General features: G+C 42.9%; 1 long non-coding RNA gene across 1 annotated transcript; it reads right to left on the bottom strand.

Annotated features, from left to right (window-relative positions):
- Positions 1–576: 576 nt before the first annotated feature.
- LOC108582435 lies at positions 577–4,923 on the bottom strand. Its single transcript, XR_001895935.3, has 2 exons — positions 2,934–4,923; positions 577–1,627 (listed from the first exon to the last, which is right to left on the bottom strand). It is a non-coding gene; the product is annotated as an uncharacterized LOC108582435 (long non-coding RNA).
- Between the last annotated feature and the right edge of the window lie 5,060 nt (positions 4,924–9,983).

The raw sequence follows: 9,983 nt of genomic DNA, 5'->3' as shown, positions 1-9,983 counted from the left end.
GGGACCCTTTTGAGCTTTTTTTTTTTTTTTTTTTGTATGTTCTGTTAATTAATTAGGAAATACATTGTGCTTTTCTGAAAAACTAAAAACATATATATTTGCAAGTCATACAGAAATTATTTCAACCATTACTATTGTTTTGAATTATCTATCTGCTGCTTACTGAGATTTAACTGTCATTTCAAAGTTTTTCCGACAATCTGGCATTTTGGCTAAATAGCCCAGTTGACTCTTGCCCCAGCTTCCCAAAATCCATAGTGATTGATCCAAATGGGCTCAGAATTTCCCTCCTTGTGCATAGATGCCACTTAATCTGTTTTTCCATCTTGTGTTTTTTTTTTTTTTTTTGCTTACTTTTGGCTATCAAAAAAAATAAATTTTTTTTTTTTTTTTTTTTGAGACGGAGTCTCGCGCTGTCGCCCAGGCTGGAGTGCAGTGGCCGGATATTTTTTGTATTTCTTAGTAGAGACGGGGTTTCACCGTGTTAGCCAGGATGGTCTCGATCTCCTGACCTCGTGATCCGCCCATCTCGGCCTCCCAAAGTGCTGGGATTACAGGCTTGAGCCACCGCGCCCGGCCAGAAAAAAATAATTTAAAGTTTGTACAAACCAAGTTTGTTTCACTGACTCCAATCAGACAAAGATACCTTTTCCAGAAATCAAGACTGTGGATCTACACCAGTGTCTGGAGGACAACGAGAAGACAGAAGAAAATGGAACTCACGGAGATGAGAGAGAAAGGGAGCTGACACTTATCCTGTGCTTTCTGTGTTCCCAAGGATTCACTCGGTCCTCAGGACAACCATGAATTCGTCATGACTCTCCCCGCTTCAGGTGAAAAAGCTGAGGGTCAGAGAGCAACTTGCCTGATGTAGCACAGCCAGGAAATAGAGAGAGAACTTGAACCCAGGCCAGCCTGTTTCCAAACTCTTTCCAGTAAGTGGGCCACACTCCTCCCATGGTCTTAATGTTATTCAATTAACAGAGAACTGCTTGGTGGAAAAAAATTTAAAAATGAAAACAAATGGTTTCTATAAGATGGTGTAGTCACATATTTGGAGAAGAGAGATCCATTATGCAATTCACTAAAACGTGTTGAATGTCTACTAAGTGTTACCAAAGCACTGAATTTCAATCATTAAAGACTCATCCCAAGTATCGTAAGTCACGTTTCAGTCCTCCCTAATACGGTTTTCCTGTATTATGTATTATGACTCTTGAATGGTCAGAAATGAGAGTGAAACTTAACAGATGAAGATGAAGACAGGATTATTATATACATGTTGTTTCTGTAAAAACTTTTCTCTAAATCTAATGTCTTTGTAATTGATCGATTCATTGTCCATGGCCTTTTTGAGAGTAAAGGTTTTGTGTTCTCTTCCACCTCCCTACCCTGGCTTTTTTTCAAAGCATTTTTCCAGTCCACTTACAGTTTAGAACAGATGTAGATGCTGGCCTGCTCCCAGAATCTTGCTGCGAAATCATAACTTCACCATTCCCCATGGACTGAGTAGTGCCGAGGTAGAAAATGACTTCAACCCACAGCAGAATCTGTGTTGCTGCCAATCCAGTTTAAGCCCAAAGGAGTCACTCCTATTTGTGGCAAGTTTTTTCCTTTCCAGTTTATGCTGAGAATACATAACGCATCATATGTTGATGATTTATAGAGTATATCTGAAGGCCTCTTTCTCCTCCACTGCCCCGACATTGTCATTTGTCAATTTTGCAGACTTAACATGCAGCGAAGGAGCAAAGTTTTCAGAAAATCTGAAGCAAACAATAGATCAAGAATATCAGCCGGGCACAGTGGCTCACGCCTGAAATCTCAGGTGGGCGCCTGTAATCCCAGAGACTCAGGAGGCTGAGGCAGAGAATTGCTCGAACCCGGGAAGTGGAGGTTGCAAATCATGACACTGCACTCCAGCCTGGGCGACACAGCAAGACTCTGTCTCAAAAAAAAAAAAAAAAAAAAAAAAGAATATCTAGACGGCTGGCGCAGTGGCTCATGCCTGTAATCCCAGCACTTTGGGAGGCCGAGGTGGGTGGATCACTTGAGGCCAGGGGTTTGAGACTTGCCTGCCCAACATGGTGAAACCCCGTCCCTAGTAAAAATACAAAAATTAGCTGGGCTTGGTGGCAGGTGCCTGTAATCCCAGCTACTTGGGAGGCTGAGGCAGAGAGAATTATTTGAACCTGGGGAGTGGAGGTTGCAATGAGCCAAGATCGCACCACTGCACTCCATCCTGGGCAACAGAGTGAGACCCTGTCTCAAAAAAAAAAAAAAAAAAGAAAGAAAGAAAGAAAGAAAAGAAGAAAAGAAAATCTAGGCATGGTTGCCAAGAAAAAGAACATGAACTCAAAGAGAAAATAAAATGGGTCTTAAAGAAAATAACTGCAAATCATTTAAAACATGAGTAAAATTAGAGCATATGACCTGGAAGATGAATACAAAATAACTTTGGGTTACTCATGTGTACTAATGTCAGCTGTATCATTTCCCCATCACTGAGAGGTACAGGAAACTGTACTGTGTTGATAAAAAGCAGATAAGAAAGGGGATGGCTGTCAGTAACTCAGCCCATTATTACAGTAAAACTACTCCAGAAAACCTCTGGCTCAAAATGCTGCAACATACAACAGCAGGAACACAAAGTGACCAAAAAATATTGTTACAACTGTCCATTCCAGAAACGTTTAGAGATGATCCACCACGAGATGGCCTTGACCAGGCATGGCTGAACATCTTCATTATAGCTAAAGCAGATGCATCATGTGGTATTCTCATGACAAATTTCAAGGCCCAAAGAAGCTAGTCAGGGTCCTGTTTTCCACTTGCTTCAATATATTTAAGCTCCTTGAACTATGATATCCTCCCAAACAGGCTCGCTGACTTCATTCACTGAGGCACCCACCAAATATTTGTTGAGCTCTTACCATGGGTCAGGAACTGTTCAAGGCACTGGACATAGGGTGTTGAACAAGAAAGAAAGACATGATCCTTGCTGTCGTGAAGCATTCATTTCAGAGTCACACTTCTTCTGTTCACACACAAGTGAAGCGATATTGGTATCTCAGAGTGAATGTGCTTTATAACCAATATCGATATTTTTCTTCTCTAGAGGCTCCCTTTATTTCTTAGTCACAAAACAAGTATTTTTGAAAGCAATGAAAACTTGGAACTTTTAGAAAAGCTGTTTATTGCTAGAAATGGGCTAAGCTTACCTTTTCCTAAAATATCTGTAGAATGAAAACATAATCCAAAAAGACACACATTCACAAAGAGTGTAGCACGCTGGCCTTTGACTTACATAACTCTAAGGAAATAACTAGTTTCTATTAATGTTTGACGAACTTTGACAAATTAGCACAAAGGATTAGATCAAATGAACTGTATGCACTCTCTGAACAAGAGGACTAAGCGAAAAATAAAATAAAATAAAATAAAAACCCACTCTTACAAGGAATGTTGGACTCAAGTATACCCTCCTGGAGAAGAAAATGGAGACTCCTCGATGTAAAGCAACTGGCTCTAAAACACAGAATTAGGGTAAAGGGAAGGTGGTCACTGGAGCGGCAAGGGCGGGCGTGAGCCCTTGATGATGATCGCTAGATTTCAGCTCTGCGTCGATACAGGCTCACTTCCTTCACATGGGGAAACAAATAACAATAAAAAAATACGGAGAGTAGCTAGAAGCCAAGGCTCAGCTGGCAACAACAGGAAGCAGCCGCAAGCTGAGTGCCACTGTGGCCACTTCAAATGGCAGAAGGTGAGAAACCAGCACAGCTGGCAACTAAAAATGAACTTGCAAACACGAGCAGGCAGAAATCAGGATTTCAGCCTCTGGGGATGCAACAATGAAAAAGACCTGGGGGCCTCTGTTCTGAGAACTCTGAGATAAGAAGAGGAAATAGATGAATTACACGATGTGATAAAAGGGGTGAAGAGGCAAAATGAGAAACACAGTGAACCTGGGGATGGAGGGGCGGGGGCAGATGATTAATTCAGTCCAGTAACACAGGTATCACAGAGAAGGGATTATGCTCTGGGTATTGAAGTATAAATAGGAGTTTTCCAGGGAGACAACTTGGAAAGACCACAGCATTTCAATTTGGAAAACAGCAAGCTTACAGATAATGAACTAAAATCATGTATTATGGCTGAAGCTTAAACATCAAGGGAGAAAAACAGCAGATAAATCTGGAGAAGTAGGTAAGGACTTTGGATATCATTCTGAGGAAAGCCAGTGAAGCATTTTGTTTCGTTTGTTTAACTTTGTTTTGAAAATAAATATAAGCTTACAGAAAAGTTGCCACAATAAAAAAGATTGTACAACATACCTGCATACCATTTATCTACTGTTAACATTTTGCCGCATTTTTCATTCTCCCTCTCTTTCCTTCAATATATATATATCATTTTTTGAACCCTTTGAGAGTAAATCGCATACAGCCATTGAAGTGATTTCATTAGTGGGAGAACATGATCAGATTTGTGTTTTAGAACAGTCACTCTCATGGGGGTAGGGAGTTCTTCAGGAATATATACCAGAGGCCTGGAACTAAACTAATGAGAAATTAAATGAGGGGTATGTCTGTGGGAATGGAGAGGAGAGAGTACATTCGAGAGAGAAGTAAATTTTGCCAATTGCATGTGGTATCTGAGGGACAGGGGTGAAAAGAGTGGAATCTGAGTTTTGGGACTGGGTAACTGAGCGGTGGAGACCCTGTCAAGACAGAGAATAATAAATAGAACCTAAGAAAAATATGAATAGTTTATATCTATTGAATGCTAATTATATGCTAGGCACAGTTCCTAACACTTTAGGTATATTAATCCATTTAATCCTCAAAACAATCCTAACAGGTTTGTTCTTTTATTAACTTCATTTTACAAATAATTTAAACAAAACTTGTTTAGAGAAAAAAAAAATTAAAATTAAGAAACGTGTTTTGGCCGGGCGCAGTGCTCACGCCTGTAATCACAGCACTTTGAGAGGCCAAGGCAGGCGGATAGCTTGAGGTCAGGAGTTCCAGACAAGCCTGGCCAACATGGTGAAACCCAGTCTCTACTAAAAATAGAAAAATGTGGTGGCATGCACCTGTAATCCCAGCTACTGTGGAGACTGAGGCATGAGAATCACTTGAACCCAGGAGGTGGAGGTTGAAGTGAGTGGAGATCATGCCCCTGCACTTCAGCCTCTGTCCCCCAAAATAAACAAACAAACAAACAAACAAACATGTTTGAGGAGAAAAATGATAGAGTCATTTTCGGGGACAAAAAGTATGACCTACTCTTTCTAGAAGCTCCTCCAAAAAGATCAAGGGAAATGTGGGGCCATGGGTCAAGGAATCGTCTAGGAAAACTTGGAACATTTAAGTTTCATTCACATCAAGATACAGCTTGCCATACTCCAAACCTCCAACCTTAGCTTAAATACTGAAGATTACATTCATTTTGTATGTAATTTTATGTCTATAATGCTGGAGATTATGTACACATTATATTAATACAACTTTAGCTCACCCAGCAAATAATTAAACCTAAAATACCAAAGAGATGCTTTCAATCAGAAATTTCTTTCAAATAATATAAAACAAAATTAGATACAGAAATGGAAAATCAATTTTATTTTTATTTTAATTTTCAAAAGGATTTTTAAAATCACTGAGAAGAAAAGCAGCATCTTCTGGGCGCCCCCTTGTGGCTTGGATTAATGATTCCCAAATTTGTCTAATGGACAGAATTTACTTGGAGAACTTCTGGAAAATAGTTTCCAAGGCTGCATCCACAAATAATCAGAACAGAGTAGAAAGAGATCCATACTTTTGAAAGCTCTCCAAAGAGATTTTGATGACCAGCCACTGTGAAAACCTGCAGTTTAAAAGTTATTTTTTTTGCCAGGCGCGGTGGCTCACGCCTGTAATCCCAGCACTTTGGGAGGACGAGGTGGCCGGATCACAAGGTCAGGAGATCGAGACCACGGTGAAACCCCGTCTCTACTAAAAATACAAAAAATTAGCCGGGCGCGGTGGCAGGCGCCTGTAGTCCCAGCTACTCAGGAGGCTGAGGCAGGAGAATGGCGTGAACCCGGGAGGCGGAGCTTGCAGTGAGCCAAGATCCGGCCACTGCACTCCAGCCCGGGCGACAGAGCGATACTCCGTCTCAAAAAAAAAAAAAAAAAAAAATCAACTTCAGGGCCGGGTGCAGTGGCTCACACCTGTAATCCCAGCACTTTGGGAGGCCAAGGCAGGCGGATCATGAGGTCAGGAGATAGAGACCATCCTGGCTAACACGGTGAAGCCCCATCTCTACTAAAAATACAAAAAATTAGCCGGGCGTGGTGACACGCGCCTATAATCCCAGCTGCTTGGGAGGCTGAGGCAGGAGAATTGCTTGAACCGGGAGGTGGAGGTTGCAGTGAGCCGGGATCGCGCCACTGCACGCCAGCTTGCACTGAAACAACTTCAGAAACAAAGATTGTAGAATCAGGAGGAAACTTAGAACTCATTTTATCCTGTTGTTGCCCTTTACATGTGAAAAAACTACAACCAAACACATGAAATGACCTGCTCAAGGTCACAGAGAATGTAAATGTCAAAACCAAGAGCAGAATCTAATGTCTCCTGGCCCTAAATTCAGCATGATTAATTGGAACAATGCTGTCTAATCCAATCTATCTCAACATGTTTATCCCTTAACTCACTGACAGTTCTACAACGCTCCCTACACCCCACATCGCCTCTGACTGAGGAGAGCACAGGCAAAATTGCCAGTGTCTTCTTCGGAGATAATTTTTTCCTTGTTAATATTTGGCATATCGTAGATTGATTTTAAAGTGGCACAGAGAAATAAGCTGGAGAAAGTATTTCCTATAGGATGAGCCACTTCAACAAGCTGAGTTTCTTCGCTTCTCCAAGATCCGTCTAGAACTGGTACTGGAGGAGTGCTGAGCAGGGACCCTTCCCTACAAATATCGAAGTATTGCCTGTCATTCCACATTAAACATTTATTTCTTTGGGTCTTGAAATTTGAAAGTGCATCTGAAAATGCAGCTTCCCAGGGAGGGATGGGGAAGATGTAACAGGAAAAACCACCTTTCTGTCTGCCCGCAGGCAAGGATTAGTTAACCAGCTGCAGAAAGACGGGCTAAGGCCCAGGCAAGGTGCTGAGCCAGGGAAGGAATTTGGAAAGTAGAAAAATAGGCCTGATAACATTTGTCTGCCTCATCATTTTGCAAGATCTAGTTTTGTTTATCCCCAATATAATTACATTTCTGAAATTCCTTTGGGTCCTGTCTCAGTGCCCATGTGTACTTGGAGAAGTAGTGAGCACATCGAAAACTCTGATTTCTTTTTTTTTTGAGAGGGAGTCTTGCTCTGTCACCCAGGCTGGAGTGCAGTGGCGCGATCTCGGCTCACTGCAAGCTCCACCTGCCGGGTTCACGCCATTCCCCTGCCTCAGCCTCCCAAGTAGCTGGACTGCAGGCGCCCGCCACCATGCCCGGCTACTTTTTGTTAGTAGAGACGGGGTTTCACTGTGTTAGCCAGGATGGTCTCAATCTCCTGACCTCATGATCCGCCTGCCTCAGCCTCCCAAAGTGCTGGGATTACAGGCGTGAGCCACTGTAGAACTCTGATTTCTTAAAAGTCAGTCAGCATCATGGGCATCCCCTGGGAGCTTGTTAAAAAATGCAGAAACTTGGGGCCCCACCCCAGACCTATTGAAGCAGAATTGGCATTTTAACAAGATCTCCAGGTGATGCATATTAAGGTGTTTTGTTGTTGTTTTTTGGAGACGGAGTCTTGCTCTGTTCCCCAGGCCAGAGTGCAGTGGCGCGATCTTGATCTCGGTTCACTGCAATCTCTGCCTCCCAGATTCAAACGATTCTCCTGCCCCAGCCTCCCAAATAGCTGGGATTACAGGCACCCGCCACCATATCTGGCTAATTTTTGTATTTTTAGTAGAGACAGGTTTCGCCATGTCGGCCAGGCTGATCTCAAACTTCTGACCTCAGGTGATCCACTGCCTCAGCCTCCCAAAGTGCTGGAATTACAGGTGTGCACCTCTGGGCCCAACCTTGTACATTAAGGCTTGAGAAACACTGCTCTAAAAGATAAGTTTCAGAATCCCGGGGCAGGGTGAGAAACAAAACGTTACTTGGGCAAGTTCAGAGTTTTTCAACTGTATTGAAATAAAAGATTTCATGGGATGTTTCTATGATTCCAAGAAGCATAATGATATTTTGCTGAAACTGCTGAACGTATAAATACTTTGACAATTAGATCAGGGCCGGGCGCGGTGGCTCAAGCCTGTAATCCCAGCACTTTGGGAGGCCGAGATGGGCGGATCACGAGGTCAGGAGATCGAGACCATCCTGGCTAACACGGTGAAACCCCGTCTCTACTAAAAAAAATACAAAAAGCTAGCCGGGCGAGGTGGCGAGCGCCTGTAGTCCCAGCTACTCGGGAGGCTGAGGCAGGAGAATGGCGTAAACCCGGGAGGCGGAGCTTGCAGTGAGCTGAGATCTGGCCACTGCACTCCAGCCTGGGCGACAGAGCAAGACTGTGTCTCAAAAAAAAAAAAAAAAGTAAAGAAAATTAGATCAGAACCCAGTTTCTTCCTCTCTTTCTTTAAATCACACAGTTAACTTCACCTATGGGGGCGCATTTGTTTCCAAATGCAGTCAAAGGGAACTAACACCAAACGGCTCAAGCATTGTCATTTGAAGTAGCAAACAAGGCAGCGGCTCTCAGAAATAATATGTGTGGACTTCAGCAAATTACCTGATTTTCTTGAATATTAGTCACTACATCAATAAGATGGAGACAACATCGTCTGCCCTGTGTCTCTTTCAAGATCAACAGAGTTCCCAGTCTCCAGAAATGGTGCTGCTGACTAATAAGCGGCTCAAATCAGTAACGTGGGGGCTGCCCTTGACTTCCCACAAGTCCATCCCCAATTATTATCAAGCTTATCACTTCTCTCAAAATCTGTGTCAACCTAAAGGAAGAAGCTGAGACACACAATATAATTTTGAAGAGTTTACTTAAGCCAAAGTGAGGACAGCTGCCCAGGACACACTTCCAAGTTGCTTTGGCGAATGCTCCGTTCAGCCTTCGCTACAGCAGGTTTTCAAAGGCAAAAAGGAAACAAGGAATGGGCGAAAACAAAACTGTTTGACAGGAATTCTCATTGGTTTACAGGAATAACATGGATTAATGACTGGGTATACACTGGTGAACCATAGGGTATGAATTATGTGTCCAGCGTATGACGTTGTTAGGATTTCATGACTACTTGGCGTCAGTCAGTATAGAGCCCACAGAGCAAGTGGCTTCCTTATTTAGCTCAGCGAGGGAATGAGACATGGCTGCTGTCACATTTTATTTTAATAAATTTTTTTTTCTTTTTTGCAGAGATGGGATCTTGCTGTGTTGCCTAGGTTGGTCTCAGACTCCTGGGCTTAAGCGATCATCCTGCATTGGCCTTCCAGGTAGCTAGGACTACAGGTGAGTGCCACTATGCCCAGCTAATGTTTATTTTTGTTTTGTTTTGTTTTGAGACAGGGTCTCACTCTGTCACCCAGGCTGGAGTGTAGTAGTGCAATCTCAGCTCACTGCAGCCTCGACTTCCCAGGCTCAAGTGATCCTCCCACCTCAGCCTCCCCAGAGCTGGGACTATAGGTGTGAGCCACTGCCCCCAACCCAACTAATCTTATTACTTTTAGTAGAGATGGGGTCTCACTATGTTGCCCAGGCTGGTCTCAAATTCCTGGGCTCAAGCAATCTTGTCTCAGCTTCCCAAAGTGTTGGGATTACAGATGTGAGCCATTGTACTTGGCCATGCTGTGACATTTCAAATGCCTCTTTGGACCTGATGTTTTAAAGGGGCTTGAATTCCTCAGATTAAAGGTTTATTTTCTTTCTTGCCCTCCATTTCTTTTATCTTCACTATCACTACTCTGGATCAAACCACCATCATAT

The sequence above is a fragment of the Papio anubis genome, chromosome 13 (genome assembly GCF_008728515.1).
Source record: "Papio anubis isolate 15944 chromosome 13, Panubis1.0, whole genome shotgun sequence".
Lineage (NCBI taxonomy): Eukaryota > Metazoa > Chordata > Mammalia > Primates > Cercopithecidae > Papio > Papio anubis.
Note: the sequence above shows the minus strand (reverse complement) of the source record. Positions and strands in the feature narration are given on the sequence as shown.